The following is a 17441-nucleotide window of genomic DNA, read 5'->3' on the forward strand; positions in this document are numbered from 1 at the left end:
GTCCTATTACAGATATAGGTAGCGCTGTGTATTGTATGGGTAGATGGCATCATCTAATGTTCTTTAGCTGGCTCTGTCCTATTACAGATATAGGTAGAGCTGTGAGTTGTATGGGTAGATGGCATCATCTAATGTTCTTTAGCTGGCTCTGTCCTATTACAGATATAGGTAGCGCTGTGTGTTGTATGGGTAGATGGCATCATCTAATGTTCTTTAGCTGGCTCTGTCCTATTACAGATATAGGTAGCGCTGTGTGTTGTATGGGTAGATGGCATCATCTAATGTTCTTTAGCTGGCTCTGTCCTATTACAGATATAGGTAGCGCTGTGTGTTGTATGGGTAGATGGCATCATCTAATGTTCTTTAGCTGGCTCTGTCCTATTACAGATATAGGTAGCACTGTGTGTTGTATGGGTAGATGGTATCATCTAATGCTCTTTAGCTGGCTCTATCCTATTACAGATATAGGTAGCACTGTGTGTTGTATGGGTAGATGGCATCATCTAATGTTTTTTAGCTGGCTCTGTCCTATTACAGATATAGGTAGCGCTGTGTGTTGTATGGGTAGATGGCATCATCTAATGTTCTTTAGCTGGCTCTGTCCTATTACAGATATAGGTAGCACTGTGTGTTGTATGGGTAGATGGCATCATCTAATGTTCTTTAGCTGGCTCTGTCCTATTACAGATATAGGTAGCGCTGTGTGTTGTATGGGTAGATGGCATCATCTAATGTTCTTTAGCTGGCTCTGTCCTATTACAGATATAGATAGCGCTGTGTGTTGTATGGGTAGATGGCATCATCTAATGCTCTTTAGCTGGCTCTGTCATATTACAGATATAGGTAGCGCTGTGTGTTGTATGGGTAGAAGGCATCATCTAATGTTCTTTAGCTGGCTCTGTCCTATTACAGATATAGGTAGCGCTGTGTGTTGTATGGGTAGATGGCATCATCTAATGTTCTTTAGCTGGCTCTGTCCTATTACAGATATAGGTAGAGCTGTGTATTGTATGGGTAGATGGCATCATCTAATGTTCTTTAGCTGGCTCTGTCCTATTACAGATATAGGTAGAGCTGTGTATTGTATGGGTAGATGGCATCATCTAATGTTCTTTAGCTGGCTCTGTCCTATTACAGATATAGGTAGAGCTGTGAGCTGTATGGGTAGATGGCATCATCTAATGCTCTTTAGCTGGCTCTGTCCTATTACAGATATAGGTAGCGCTGTGTGTTGTATGGGTAGAAGGCATCATCTAATGTTCTTTAGCTGGCTCTGTCCTATTACAGATATAGGTAGCCCTGTGTGTTGTATGGGTAGATGGCATCATCTAATGTTCTTTAGCTGGCTCTGTCCTATTACAGATATAGGTAGAGCTGTGTATTGTATGGGTAGATGGCATCATCTAATGCTCTTTAGCTGGCTCTGTCCTATTACAGATATAGGTAGCGCTGTGTGTTGTATGGGTAGATGGCATCATCTAATGTTCTTTAGCTGGCTATGTCCTATTACAGATATACGTAGCGCTGTGTGTTGTATGGGTAGATGGCATCATCTAATGTTCTTTAGCTGGCTCTGTCCTATTACAGATATAGGTAGCGCTGTGTGTTGTATGGGTAGATGGCATCATCTAATGTTCTTTAGCTGGCTCTGTCCTATTACAGATATAGATAGCGCTGTGAGCTGTATGGGTAGATGGCATCATCTAATGTTCTTTAGCTGGCTCTGTCCTATTACAGAAATAGGTAGCACTGTGAGCTGTATGGGTAGATGGCATCATCTAATGTTCTTTAGCTGGCTCTGTCCTATTACAGATATAGGTAGCGCTGTGTGTTGTATGGGTAGATGGCATCATCTAATGTTCTTTAGCTGGCTCTGTCCTATTACAGATATAGGTAGAGCTGTGAGTTGCATGGGTAGATGGCATCATCTAATGCTCTTTAGCTGGCTCTGTCCTATTACAGATATAGGTAGCGCTGTGTGTTGTATGGGTAGAAGGCATCATCTAATGTTCTTTAGCTGGCTCTGTCCTATTACAGATATAGGTAGCACTGTGAGCTGTATGGGTAGATGGCATCATCTAATGTTCTTTAGCTGGCTCTGTCCTATTACAGATATAGGTAGCACTGTGTGTTGTATGGGTAGAAGGCATCATCTAATGTTCTTTAGCTGGCTCTGTCCTATTAAAGATATAGGTAGAGCTGTGAGTTGTATGGGTAGAAGGCATCATCTAATGTTCTTTAGCTGGCTCTGTCCTATTACAGATATAGGTAGAGCTGTGAGTTGTATGGGTAGATGGCATCATCTAATGTTCTTTAGCTGGCTCTGTCCTATTACAGATATAGGTAGCACTGTGTGTTGTATGGGTAGATGGCATCATCTGATGTTCTTTAGCTGGCTATGTCCTATTACAGATATAGGTAGCACTGTGAATTGTATGGGTAGATGGCATCATCTAATGTTCTTTAGCTGGCTCTGTCCTATTACAGATATAGGTAGAGCTGTGTATTGTATGGGTAGATGGCATCATCTAATGTTCTTTAGCTGGCTCTGTCCTATTACAGATATAGGTAGAGCTGTGTGTTGTATGGGTAGATGGCATCATCTAATGTTCTTTAGCTGGCTCTGTCCTATTACAGATATAGGTAGAGCTGTGTATTGTATGGGTAGATGGCATCATCTAATGCTCTTTAGCTGGCTCTGTCCTATTACAGATATAGGTAGCGCTGTGTGTTGTATGGGTAGAAGGCATCATCTAATGTTCTTTAGCTGGCTCTGTCCTATTACAGATATAGGTAGCCCTGTGTGTTGTATGGGTAGATGGCATCATCTAATGTTGTTTAGCTGGCTCTGTCCTATTACAGATATAGGTAGAGCTGTGTATTGTATGGGTAGATGGCATCATCTAATGCTCTTTAGCTGGCTCTGTCCTATTACAGATATAGGTAGCGCTGTGTGTTGTATGGGTAGATGGCATCATCTAATGTTCTTTAGCTGGCTATGTCCTATTACAGATATACGTAGCGCTGTGTGTTGTATGGGTAGATGGCATCATCTAATGTTCTTTAGCTTGCTCTGTCCTATTACAGATATAGGTAGCGCTGTGTGTTGTATGGGTAGATGGTATCATCTAATGTTCTTTAGCTGGCTCTGTCCTATTACAGATATAGATAGCGCTGTGAGCTGTATGGGTAGATGGCATCATCTAATGTTCTTTAGCTGGCTCTGTCCTATTACAGAAATAGGTAGCACTGTGAGCTGTATGGGTAGATGGCATCATCTAATGTTCTTTAGCTGGCTCTGTCCTATTACAGATATAGGTAGCGCTGTGTGTTGTATGGGTAGATGGCATCATCTAATGTTCTTTAGCTGGCTCTGTCCTATTACAGATATAGGTAGAGCTGTGAGTTGTATGGGTAGATGGCATCATCTAATGCTCTTTAGCTGGCTCTGTCCTATTACAGATATAGGTAGCGCTGTGTGTTGTATGGGTAGAAGGCATCATCTAATGTTCTTTAGCTGGCTCTGTCCTATTACAGATATAGGTAGCACTGTGAGCTGTATGGGTAGATGGCATCATCTAATGTTCTTTAGCTGGCTCTGTCCTATTACAGATATAGATAGTGCTGTGTGTTGTATGGGTAGATGGCATCATCTAATGCTCTTTAGCTGGCTCTGTCCTATTACAGATATAGATAGTGCTGTGTGTTGTATGGGTAGATGGCATCATCTAATGTTCTTTAGCTGGCTCTGTCCTATTACAGATATAGGTAGCACTGTGTGTTGTATGGGTAGATGGCATCATCTAATGCTCTTTAGCTGGTTCTGTCCTATTACAGATATAGGTAGCGCTGTGTGTTGTATGGGTAGATGGCATCATCTAATGTTCTTTAGCTGGCTCTGTCCTATTACAGATATAGGTAGTGCTGTGTGTTGTATGGGTAGATGGCATCATCTAATGTTCTTTAGCTGGCTCTGTCCTATTACAGATATAGGTAGCACTGTGAATTGTATGGGTAGATGGCATCATCTAATGTTCTTTAGCTGGCTCTGTCCTATTACAGATATAGGTAGCACTGTGAGCTGTATGGGTAGATGGCATCATCTAATGGTCTTTAGCTGGCTCTGTCCTATTACAGATATAGGTAGCACTTTGTGTTGTATGGGTAGATGGCATCATCTAATGTTCTGTAGCTGGCTCTGTCCTATTACAGATATAGGTAGCGCTGTGTGTTGTATGGGTAGAAGGCATCATCTAATGCTCTTTAGCTGGCTCTGTCCTATTACAGATATAGGTAGCACTGTGAATTGTATGGGTAGATGGGATCATCTAATGCTCTTTAGCTGGCTCTGTCCTATTACAGATATAGATAGTGCTGTGTGTTGTATGGGTAGATGGCATCATCTAATGTTCTTTAGCTGGCTCTGTCCTATTACAGATATAGGTAGCGCTGTGTGTTGTATGGGTAGAAGGCATCATCTAATGTTCTTTAGCTGGCTCTGTCCTATTACAGATATAGGTAGCGCTGTGTGTTGTATGGGTAGAAGGCATCATCTCATGTTCTTTAGCTGGCTCTGTCCTATTACAGATATAGGTAGCGCTGTGTGTTGTATGGGTAGAAGGCCTCATCTAATGTTCTTTAGCTGGCTCTGTCCTATTACAGATATAGGTAGCGCTGTGAGCTGTATGGGTAGATGGCATCATCTAATGTTCTTTAGCTGGCTCTGTCCTATTACAGATATAGGTAGCGCTGTGAGCTGTATGGGTAGATGGCATCATCTAATGTTCTTTAGCTGGCTATGTCCTATTACAGATATAGATAGTGCTGTGTGTTGTATGGGTAGATGGCATCATCTAATGCTCTATAGCTGGCTCTGTCCTATTACAGATATAGATAGTGCTGTGTGTTGTATGGGTAGATGGCATCATCTAATGTTCTTTAGCTGGCTATGTCCTATTATAGATATAGGTAGCGCTGTGTGTTGTATGGGTAGATGGCATCATCTAATGGTCTTTAGCTGGCTCTGTCCTATTACAGATATAGGTAGCGCTGTGTGTTGTATGGGTAGATGGCATCATCTAATGTTCTTTAGCTGGCTCTGTCCTATTACAGATATCGGTAGCACTGTGTCTTGTATGGGTAGATGGCATCATCTAATGTTCTTTAGCTGGCTCTGTCCTATTGCAGATATAGGTAGCGCTGTGGGTTGTATGGGTAGATGGCATCATCTAATGTTCTTTAGCTGGCTCTGTCCTATTACAGATATAGGTAGTGCTGTGAGTTGTATGGGTAGATGGCATCATCTAGTGTTCTTTAGCTGGCTCTGCCCTATTACAGATATAGATAGTGCTGTGTGTTGTATGGGTAGATGACATCATCTAATGTTCTTTAGCTGGCTCTGTCCTATTACAGATATAGGTAGCGCTGTGTGTTGTATGGGTAGAAGGCCTCATCTAATGTTCTTTAGCTGGCTCTGTCCTATTACAGATATAGGTAGCGCTGTGAGCTGTATGGGTAGATGGCATCATCTAATGTTCTTTAGCTGGCTCTGTCCTATTACAGATATAGGTAGCGCTGTGAGCTGTATGGGTAGATGGCATCATCTAATGTTCTTTAGCTGGCTATGTCCTATTACAGATATAGATAGTGCTGTGTGTTGTATGGGTAGATGGCATCATCTAATGCTCTATAGCTGGCTCTGTCCTATTACAGATATAGAGAGTGCTGTGTGTTGTATGGGTAGATGGCATCATCTAATGTTCTTTAGCTGGCTATGTCCTATTATAGATATAGGTAGCGCTGTGTGTTGTATGGGTAGATGGCATCATCTAATGGTCTTTAGCTGGCTCTGTCCTATTACAGATATAGGTAGCGCTGTGTGTTGTATGGGTAGATGGCATCATCTAATGTTCTTTAGCTGGCTCTGTCCTATTACAGATATCGGTAGCACTGTGTCTTGTATGGGTAGATGGCATCATCTAATGTTCTTTAGCTGGCTCTGTCCTATTACAGATATAGGTAGCGCTGTGTGTTGTATGGGTAGAAGGCCTCATCTAATGTTCTTTAGCTGGCTCTGTCCTATTACAGATATAGGTAGCGCTGTGAGCTGTATGGGTAGATGGCATCATCTAATGTTCTTTAGCTGGCTCTGTCCTATTACAGATATAGGTAGCGCTGTGAGCTGTATGGGTAGATGGCATCATCTAATGTTCTTTAGCTGGCTATGTCCTATTACAGATATAGATAGTGCTGTGTGTTGTATGGGTAGATGGCATCATCTAATGCTCTATAGCTGGCTCTGTCCTATTACAGATATAGAGAGTGCTGTGTGTTGTATGGGTAGATGGCATCATCTAATGTTCTTTAGCTGGCTATGTCCTATTATAGATATAGGTAGCGCTGTGTGTTGTATGGGTAGATGGCATCATCTAATGGTCTTTAGCTGGCTCTGTCCTATTACAGATATAGGTAGCGCTGTGTGTTGTATGGGTAGATGGCATCATCTAATGTTCTTTAGCTGGCTCTGTCCTATTACAGATATCGGTAGCACTGTGTCTTGTATGGGTAGATGGCATCATCTAATGTTCTTTAGCTGGCTCTGTCCTATTGCAGATATAGGTAGCGCTGTGGGTTGTATGGGTAGATGGCATCATCTAATGTTCTTTAGCTGGCTCTGTCCTATTACAGATATAGGTAGTGCTGTGAGTTGTATGGGTAGATGGCATCATCTAGTGTTCTTTAGCTGGCTCTGCCCTATTACAGATAAAGATAGTGCTGTGTGTTGTATGGGTAGATGACATCATCTAATGTTCTTTAGCTGGCTCTGTCTTATTACAGATATAGTTAGCACTGTGTGTTGTATGGGTAGATGGCATCATCTAATGTTCTTTAGCTGGCTCTGTCCTATTACAGATATAGGTAGTGCTGTGCGTTGTATGGGTAGATGGCATCATCTAATGTTCTTTAGCTGGCTCTGTCCTATTACAGATATAGGTAGCACTGTGAATTGTATGGGTAGATGGCATCATCTAATGTTCTTTAGCTGGCTCTGTCCTATTACAGATATAGGTAGCACTGTGAGCTGTATGGGTAGATGGCATCATCTAATGGTCTTTAGCTGGCTCTGTCCTATTACAGATATAGGTAGCACTTTGTGTTGTATGGGTAGATGGCATCATCTAATGTTCTGTAGCTGGCTCTGTCCTATTACAGATATAGGTAGCGCTGTGTGTTGTATGGGTAGAAGGCATCATCTAATGCTCTTTAGCTAGCTCTGTCCTATTACAGATATAGGTAGCACTGTGAATTGTATGGGTAGATTGCATCTTCTAATGCTCTTTAGCTGGCTCTGTCCTATTACAGATATAGATAGTGCTGTGTGTTGTATGGGTAGATGGCATCATCTAATGTTCTTTAGCTGGCTCTGTCCTATTACAGATATAGGTAGCGCTGTGTGTTGTATGGGTAGATGGCATCATCTAATGTTCTTTAGCTGGCTCTGTCCTATTACAGATATAGGTAGCACTGTGTGTTGTATGGGTAGATGGTATCATCTAATGCTCTTTAGCTGGCTCTGTCCTATTACAGATATAGGTAGCGCTGTGTGTTGTATGGGTAGATGGCATCATCTAATGTTCTTTAGCTGGCTCTGTCCTATTACAGATATAGGTAGTGCTGTGCGTTGTATGGGTAGATGGCATCATCTAATGTTCTTTAGCTGGCTCTGTCCTATTACAGATATAGGTAGCACTGTGAATTGTATGGGTAGATGGCATCATCTAATGTTCTTTAGCTGGCTCTGTCCTATTACAGATATAGGTAGCACTGTGAGCTGTATGGGTAGATGGCATCATCTAATGGTCTTTAGCTGGCTCTGTCCTATTACAGATATAGGTAGCACTTTGTGTTGTATGGGTAGATGGCATCATCTAATGTTCTGTAGCTGGCTCTGTCCTATTACAGATATAGGTAGCGCTGTGTGTTGTATGGGTAGATGGCATCATCTAATGCTCTTTAGCTGGCTCTGTCCTATTACAGATATAGGTAGCACTGTGAATTGTATGGGTAGATGGCATCATCTAATGCTCTTTAGCTGGCTCTGTCCTATTACAGATATAGATAGTGCTGTGTGTTGTATGGGTAGATGGCATCATCTAATGTTCTTTAGCTGGCTCTTTCCTATTACAGATATAGGTAGCGCTGTGTGTTGTATGGGTAGAAGGCATCATCTAATGTTCTTTAGCTGGCTCTGTCCTATTACAGATATAGGTAGAGCTGTGTGTTGTATGGGTAGATGGCATCATCTGATGTTCTTTAGCTGGCTCTGTCCTATTACAGATATAGGTAGCGCTGTGAGCTGTATGGGTAGATGGCATCATCTAATGTTCTTTAGCTGGCTCTGTCCTATTACAGATATAGGTAGCACTGTGTGTTGTATGGGTAGATGGCATCATCTAATGTTCTTTAGCTGGCTCTGTCCTATTACAGATATAGGTAGTGCTGTGCATTGTATGGGTAGATGGCATCATCTAATGTTCTTTAGCTGGCTCTGTCCTATTACAGATATAGGTAGCACTGTGAATTGTATGGGTAGATGGCATCATCTAATGTTCTTTAGCTGGCTCTGTCCTATTACAGATATAGGTAGCACTGTGAGCTGTATGGGTAGATGGCATCATCTAATGGTCTTTAGCTGGCTCTGTCCTATTACAGATATAGGTAGCACTTTGTGTTGTATGGGTAGATGGCATCATCTAATGTTCTGTGGCTGGCTCTGTCCTATTACAGATATAGGTAGCGCTGTGTGTTGTATGGGTAGAAGGCATCATCTAATGCTCTTTAGCTAGCTCTGTCCTATTACAGATATAGGTAGCACTGTGAATTGTATGGGTAGATGGCATCATCTAATGCTCTTTAGCTGGCTCTGTCCTATTACAGATATAGATAGTGCTGTGTGTTGTATGGGTAGATGGCATCATCTAATGTTCTTTAGCTGGCTCTGTCCTATTACAGATATAGGTAGCGCTGTGTGTTGTATGGGTAGATGGCATCATCTAATGTTCTTTAGCTGGCTCTGTCCTATTACAGATACAGGTAGCACTGTGTGTTGTATGGGTAGATGGTATCATCTAATGCTCTTTAGCTGGCTCTGTCCTATTACAGATATAGGTAGCGCTGTGTGTTGTATGGGTAGATGGCATCACTAATGTTCTTTAGCTGGCTCTGTCCTATTACAGATATAGGTAGTGCTGTGCGTTGTATGGGTAGATGGCATCATCTAATGTTCTTTAGCTGGCTCTTTCCTATTACAGATATAGGTAGCGCTGTGTGTTGTATGGGTAGAAGGCATCATCTAATGTTCTTTAGCTGGCTCTGTCCTATTACAGATATAGGTAGAGCTGTGTGTTGTATGGGTAGATGGCATCATCTGATGTTCTTTAGCTGGCTCTGTCCTATTACAGATATAGGTAGCGCTGTGTGTTGTATGGGTAGAAGGCATCATCTAATGTTCTTTAGCTGGCTCTGTCCTATTACAGATATAGATAGCGCTGTGTGTTGTATGGGTAGATGGCATCATCTAATGTTCTTTAGCTGGCTCTGTCCTATTACAGATAAAGGTAGCGCTGTGTGTTGTATGGGTAGAAGGCATCATCTAATGTTCTTTAGCTGGTTCTGTCCTATTACAGATATAGGTAGCGCTGTGTGTTGTATGGGTAGAAGGCATCATCTAATGTTCTTTAGCTGGCTCTGTCCTATTACAGATATAGGTAGCGCTGTGTCTTGTATGGGTAGAAGGCATCATCTAATGTTCTTTAGCTGGCTCTGTCCTATTACAGATATAGGTATCGCTGTGTGTGTTGTATGGGTAGAAGGCATCATCTAATGTTCTTTAGCTGGCTCTGTCCTATTACAGATATAGGTAGTGCTGTGTGTTGTATGGGTAGATGGCATCATCTAATGTTCTTTTGCTGGCTCTGTCCTATTACAGATATAGGTAGCGCTGTGAGCTGTATGGGTAGATGGCATCATCTAATGTTCTTTAGCTGGCTCTGTCCTATTACAGATATAGGTAGCGCTGTGAGCTGTATGGGTAGATGGCATCATCTAATGTTCTTTAGCTGGCTATGTCCTATTACAGATATAGATAGTGCTGTGTGTTGTATGGGTAGATGGCATCATCTAATGTTCTATAGCTGGTTCTGTCCTATTACAGATATAGATAGTGCTGTGTGTTGTATGGGTAGATGGCATCATCTAATGTTCTTTAGCTGGCTATGTCCTATTACAGATATAGGTAGCGCTGTGTGTTGTATGGGTAGATGGCATCATCTAATGGTCTTTAGCTGGCTCTGTCCTATTACAGATATAGGTAGTGCTGTGTGTTGTATGGGTAGATGGCATCATCTAATGTTCTTTAGCTGGCTCTGTCCTATTACAGATATCAGTAGCACTGTGTCTTGTATGGGTAGATGGCATCATCTAATGTTCTTTAGCTGGCTCTGTCCTATTACAGATATAGGTAGCACTGTGTATTGCATGGGTAGATGGCATCATCTAATGTTCTTTAGCTGGCTCTGTCCTATTACAGATATAGGTAGCACTGTGAGCTGTATGGGTAGATGGCATCATCTAATGTTCTTTAGCTGGCTCTGTCCTATTACAGATATAGGTAGCGCTGTGTGTTGTATGGGTAGATGGCATCATCTAATGTTCTTTAGCTGGCTCTGTCCTATTAGAGATATAGGTAGCACTGTGTGTTGTATGGATCGATGGCATCATCTAATGTTCTTTAGCTGGCTCTGTCCTATTACAGATATAGGTAGCACTGTGAGCTGTATGGGTAGATGGCATCATTTAATGTTCTTTATCTGGCTCTGTCCTATTACAGATATAGGTAGCGCTGTGTGTTGTATGGGTAGATGGCATCATCTAATGTTCTTTAGCTGGCTCTGTCCTATTAGAGATATCGGTAGCGCTGTGTGTTGTATGGATCGATGGCATCATCTAATGTTCTTTAGCTGGCTCTGTCCTATTACATATATCGGTAGCACTGTGAGCTGTATGGGTAGATGGCATCATCTAATGATCTTTAGCTGGCTCTGTCCGATTACAGATATTGGTAGAGCTTTGAGTTGTATGGGTAGATGGCATCATCTAATGTTCTTTAGCTGGCTCTGTCCTATTACAGATATAGGTAATGCTGTGTGTTGTATGCGTAGATGGCATCATCTAATGTTCTTTAGCTGGCTCTGTCCTATTACAGATATAGGTAGCACTGTGTGTTGTATGGGTAGATGGCATCATCTAATGCTCTTTAGCTGGCTCTGTCCTATTACAGATATAGGTAGCGCTGTGTGTTGTATGGGTAGATGGCATCATCTAATGTTCTTTACCTGGTTCTGTCCTATTACAGATATAGGTAGCGCTGTGAGCTGTATTGGTAGATGGCATCATCTAATGTTCTTTAGCTGGCTCTGTCCTATTACAGATATAGGTAGAGCTTTGAGTTGTATGGGTAGATTGCATCATCTAATGTTCTTTACCTGGCTCTGTCCTATTACAGATATTGGTAGAGCTTTGAGTTTTATGGGTAGATGGCATCATCTAATGTTCTTTAGCTGGCTATGTCCTATTACAGATATAGGTAGCGCTGTGTGTTGTATGGGTAGATGGCATCATCTAATGTTCTTTAGCTGGCTATGTCCTATTACAGATATAGGTAGCGCTGTGTGTTGTATGGGTAGATGGCATCATCTAATTTTCTTTAGCTGGCTCTGTCCTATTACAGATATAGGTAGCACTGTGAGCTGTATGGGTAGATGGCATCATCTAATGGTCTTTAGCTGGCTCTGTCCTATTACAGATATAGGTAGCGCTGTGTATTGTATGGGTAGATGGCATCATCTAATGTTCTTTAGCTGGCTCTATCCTATTACAGATATAGGTAGAGCTTTGAGTTGTATGGGTAGATGGCATCATCTAATGTTCTTTAGCTGGCTCTGTCCTATTACAGATATAGGTAGCGCTGTGTGTTGTATGGGTAGATGGCATCATCTAATTTTCTTTAGCTGGCTCTGTCCTATTACAGATATAGGTAGTGCTGTGTGTTGTATGGGTAGAAGGCATCATCTAATGTTCTTTAGCTGGCTCTGTCCTATTACAGATATAGGTAGCGCTGTGAGCTATATGGGTAGATGGCATCATCTAATGTTCTTTAGCTGGCTCTGTCCTATTACAGATATAGGTAGAGCTTTGAGTTGTATGGGTAGATGGCATCATCTAATGTTCTTTACCTGGCTCTGTCCTATTACAGATATAGGTAGCGCTGTGTGTTGTATGGGTAGATGGCATCATCTAATGTTCTTTAGCTGACTCTGTCCTATTACAGTTATAGGTAGCACTGTGTATTGTATGGGTAGATGGCATCATCTAATGTTCTTTAGCTGGCTCTATCCTATTACAGATATAGGTAGAGCTTTGAGTTGTATGGGTAGATGGCATCATCTAATGTTCTTTAGCTGGCTCTATCCTATTACAGATATAGGTAGCGCTGTGTGTTGTATGGGTAGATGGCATCATCTAATTTTCTTTAGCTGGCTCTGTCCTATTACAGATATAGGTAGCACTGTGTATTGCATGGGTAGATGGCATCATCTAATGTTCTTTAGCTGGCTCTGTCCTATTACAGATATAGGTAGCACTGTGAGCTGTATGGGTAGATGGCATCATCTAATGTTCTTTAGCTGGCTCTGTCCTATTACAGATATAGGTAGCGCTGTGTGTTGTATGGGTAGATGGCATCATCTAATGTTCTTTAGCTGGCTCTGTCCTATTAGAGATATAGGTAGCACTGTGTGTTGTATGGATCGATGGCATCATCTAATGTTCTTTAGCTGGCTCTGTCCTATTACAGATATAGGTAGCACTGTGAGCTGTATGGGTAGATGGCATCATTTAATGTTCTTTATCTGGCTCTGTCCTATTACAGATATAGGTAGCGCTGTGTGTTGTATGGGTAGATGGCATCATCTAATGTTCTTTAGCTGGCTCTGTCCTATTAGAGATATCGGTAGCGCTGTGTGTTGTATGGATCGATGGCATCATCTAATGTTCTTTAGCTGGCTCTGTCCTATTACATATATCGGTAGCACTGTGAGCTGTATGGGTAGATGGCATCATCTAATGATCTTTAGCTGGCTCTGTCCGATTACAGATATTGGTAGAGCTTTGAGTTGTATGGGTAGATGGCATCATCTAATGTTCTTTAGCTGGCTCTGTCCTATTACAGATATAGGTAATGCTGTGTGTTGTATGCGTAGATGGCATCATCTAATGTTCTTTAGCTGGCTCTGTCCTATTACAGATATAGGTAGCACTGTGTGTTGTATGGGTAGATGGCATCATCTAATGCTCTTTAGCTGGCTCTGTCCTATTACAGATATAGGTAGCGCTGTGTGTTGTATGGGTAGATGGCATCATCTAATGCTCTTTAGCTGGCTCTGTCCTATTACAGATATAGGTAGCGCTGTGTGTTGTATGGGTAGATGGCATCATCTAATGTTCTTTACCTGGTTCTGTCCTATTACAGATATAGGTAGCGCTGTGAGCTGTATTGGTAGATGGCATCATCTAATGTTCTTTAGCTGGCTCTGTCCTATTACAGATATAGGTAGAGCTTTGAGTTGTATGGGTAGATTGCATCATCTAATGTTCTTTACCTGGCTCTGTCCTATTACAGATATTGGTAGAGCTTTGAGTTTTATGGGTAGATGGCATCATCTAATGTTCTTTAGCTGGCTATGTCCTATTACAGATATAGGTAGCGCTGTGTGTTGTATGGGTAGATGGCATCATCTAATGTTCTTTAGCTGGCTATGTCCTATTACAGATATAGGTAGCGCTGTGTGTTGTATGGGTAGATGGCATCATCTAATTTTCTTTAGCTGGCTCTGTCCTATTACAGATATAGGTAGCACTGTGAGCTGTATGGGTAGATGGCATCATCTAATGGTCTTTAGCTGGCTCTGTCCTATTACAGATATAGGTAGCGCTGTGTATTGTATGGGTAGATGGCATCATCTAATGTTCTTTAGCTGGCTCTATCCTATTACAGATATAGGTAGAGCTTTGAGTTGTATGGGTAGATGGCATCATCTAATGGTCTTTAGCTGGCTCTGTCCTATTACAGATATAGGTAGCGCTGTGTGTTGTATGGGTAGATGGCATCATCTAATTTTCTTTAGCTGGCTCTGTCCTATTACAGATATAGGTAGTGCTGTGTGTTGTATGGGTAGAAGGCATCATCTAATGTTCTTTAGCTGGCTCTGTCCTATTACAGATATAGGTAGCGCTGTGAGCTATATGGGTAGATGGCATCATCTAATGTTCTTTAGCTGGCTCTGTCCTATTACAGATATAGGTAGAGCTTTGAGTTGTATGGGTAGATGGCATCATCTAATGTTCTTTACCTGGCTCTGTCCTATTACAGATATAGGTAGCGCTGTGTGTTGTATGGGTAGATGGCATCATCTAATGTTCTTTAGCTGACTCTGTCCTATTACAGTTATAGGTAGCACTGTGTATTGTATGGGTAGATGGCATCATCTAATGTTCTTTAGCTGGCTCTATCCTATTACAGATATAGGTAGAGCTTTGAGTTGTATGGGTAGATGGCATCATCTAATGTTCTTTAGCTGGCTCTATCCTATTACAGATATAGGTAGCGCTGTGTGTTGTATGGGTAGATGGCATCATCTAATTTTCTTTAGCTGGCTCTGTCCTATTACAGATATAGGTAGCGCTGTGTGTTGTATGGGTAGAAGGCATCATCTAATGTTCTTTACCTGGCTTTGTCCTATTACAGATATTGGTAGAGCTTTGAGTTTTATGGGTAGATGGCATCATCTAATGTTCTTTAGCTGGCTATGTCCTATTACAGATATAGGTAGCGCTGTGTGTTGTATGGGTAGATGGCATCATCTAATGTTCTTTAGCTGGCTATGTCCTATTACAGATATAGGTAGCGCTGTGTGTTGTATGGGTAGATGGCATCATCTAATTTTCTTTAGCTGGCTCTGTCCTATTAGAGATATAGGTAGCACTGTGAGCTGTATGGGTAGATGGCATCATCTAATGGTCTTTAGCTGGCTCTGTCCTATTACAGATATAGGTAGCGCTGTGTATTGTATGGGTAGATGGCATCATCTAATGTTCTTTAGCTGGCTCTATCCTATTACAGATATACGTAGAGCTTTGAGTTGTATGGGTAGATGGCATCATCTAATGTTCTTTAGCTGGCTCTGTCCTATTACAGATGTAGGTAGCGCTGTGTGTTGTATGGGTAGATGGCATCATCTAATTTTCTTTAGCTGGCTCTGTCCTATTACAGATATAGGTAGCGCTGTGTGTTGTATGGGTAGATGGCATCATCTAATGTTATTTAGCTGGCTTTGTCCTATTACAGATATAGGTAGCGCTGTGTGTTGTATGGGTAGAAGGCATCATCTAATGTTCTTTAGCTGGCTCTGTCCTATTACAGATATAGGTAGCGCTGTGAGCTATATGGGTAGATGGCATCATCTAATGTTCTTTAGCTGGCTCTGTCCTATTAAAGATATAGGTAGAGCTTTGAGTTGTATGGGTAGATGGCATCATCTAATGTTCTTTACCTGGCTCTGTCCTATTACAGATATAGGTAGCGCTGTGTGTTGTATGGTTAGATGGCATCATCTAATGTTCTTTAGCTGGCTATGTCCTATTACAGATATAGGTAGCGCTGTGTGTTGTATGGGTAGATGGCATCATCTAATGTTCTTTAGCTGACTCTGTCCTATTACAGATATAGGTAGCACTGTGTATTGTATGGGTAGATGGCATCATCTAATGTTCTTTAGCTGGCTCTATCCTATTACAGATATAGGTAGAGCTTTGAGTTGTATAGGTAGATGGCATCATCTAATGGTCTTTAGCTGGCTCTGTCCTATTACAGATATAGGTAGCGCTGTGTATTGTATGGGTAGATGGCATCATCTAATGTTCTTTAGCTGGCTCTATCCTATTACAGATATAGGTAGAGCTTTGAGTTGTATGGGTAGATGGCATCATCTAATGTTCTTTAGCTGGCTATGTCCTATTACAGATATAGGTAGCACTGTGTGTTGTATGGGTAGATGGCATCATCTAATGCTCTTTAGCTGGCTCTGTCCTATTACAGATATAGATAGCGCTGTGTGTTGTATGGGTAGATGGCATCATCTAATGATCTTTAGCTGGCTCTGTCCTATTACAGATATAGGTAGCACTGTGTGTTGTATGGGTAGATGGCATCATATAATGTTCTTTAGCTGGCTCTGTCCTATTACAGATATAGATAGCGCTGTGTGTTGTATGGGTAGATGGCATCATCTAATGTTCTTTAGCTGGCTCTGTCCTATTACAGATATAAGTAGCGCTGTGCGTTGTATGGGTAGATGGCATCATATAATGTTCTTTAGCTGGCTCTGTCCTATTACAGATATAAGTAGCGCTGTGCGTTGTATGGGTAGATGGCATCATCTAATGTTCTTTAGCTTGCTCTGTCCTATTAGAGATATCGGTAGCACTGTGTGTTGTATGGGTAGATGGCATCATCTAATGTTCTTTAGCTGGCTCTGTCCTATTAGAGATATAGGTAGCGCTTTGAGTTGCATGGGTAGATGGCATCATCTAATGTTCTTTAGCTGGCTCTGTCCTATTACAGATATAGGTAGTGCTGTGTGTAATGATCTTTAGCTGGCTCTGTCCTATTACAGATATAGGTAGCGCTGTGTGTAATGATCTTTAGCTGGCTCTGTCCTATTACAGATATAGGTAGCGCAGTGAGTTGTATGGGTAGATGGCATAATCTGATGATCTTTAGCTGGCTATGTCCTATTACAGATATAGGTATCGCTGAATGTTGTATGGGTAGATTGCATCATCTGATGTTCTTTAGCTGTCTCTGTCCTTTTACAGATATAGGTAGTGCAGTGAGTTGTTTGCCCCGGGCAAAAATTAGGGAAGGGCCCCCACTGTCTCACAATAACCTAAATTTATTAAATGTTTTACAAATTAACATGGTATCCTCCCTGCCCTGCCACCCATCAGTACCCTAACCTCCAGACCCAGGACCCCCAACATCAAGTGCTAGAGGCAGGGCCACCAACCTCCAGCACCAGACCCCACACTTCATGGCACTCACAGCAGGACCCCCCATGCACTCTTGGGCCCCCCAAGCAACAAAACCCATCCAGGCCCCACTAAACCCACACTTAACTGCTTAGTTACTGAAAGGTTAGCTCTCAACCCCAGATTAAGCAGCAAACCAGGAGCCATGGAGATGCCATTTGTGGCACCCTACATGCTGCGTCCCTGTTTTGTGCGCAAGTAAGGGTGTTCTTTTTTTTTTCTTTTTTTTTCAGTTT

General features: G+C 41.9%; 1 protein-coding gene across 2 annotated transcripts in view; it reads left to right on the forward strand.

The window, feature by feature from the left end:
* LOC128644025 (tropomyosin beta chain) overlaps positions 1 to 17441 on the forward strand; it is a gene marked incomplete in the record, with an annotated part of 147596 nt that overhangs the window by 52671 nt on the left and 77484 nt on the right.

Source organism: Bombina bombina, unplaced genomic scaffold (genome assembly GCF_027579735.1).
Source record: "Bombina bombina isolate aBomBom1 unplaced genomic scaffold, aBomBom1.pri scaffold_601, whole genome shotgun sequence".
NCBI lineage: Eukaryota > Metazoa > Chordata > Amphibia > Anura > Bombinatoridae > Bombina > Bombina bombina.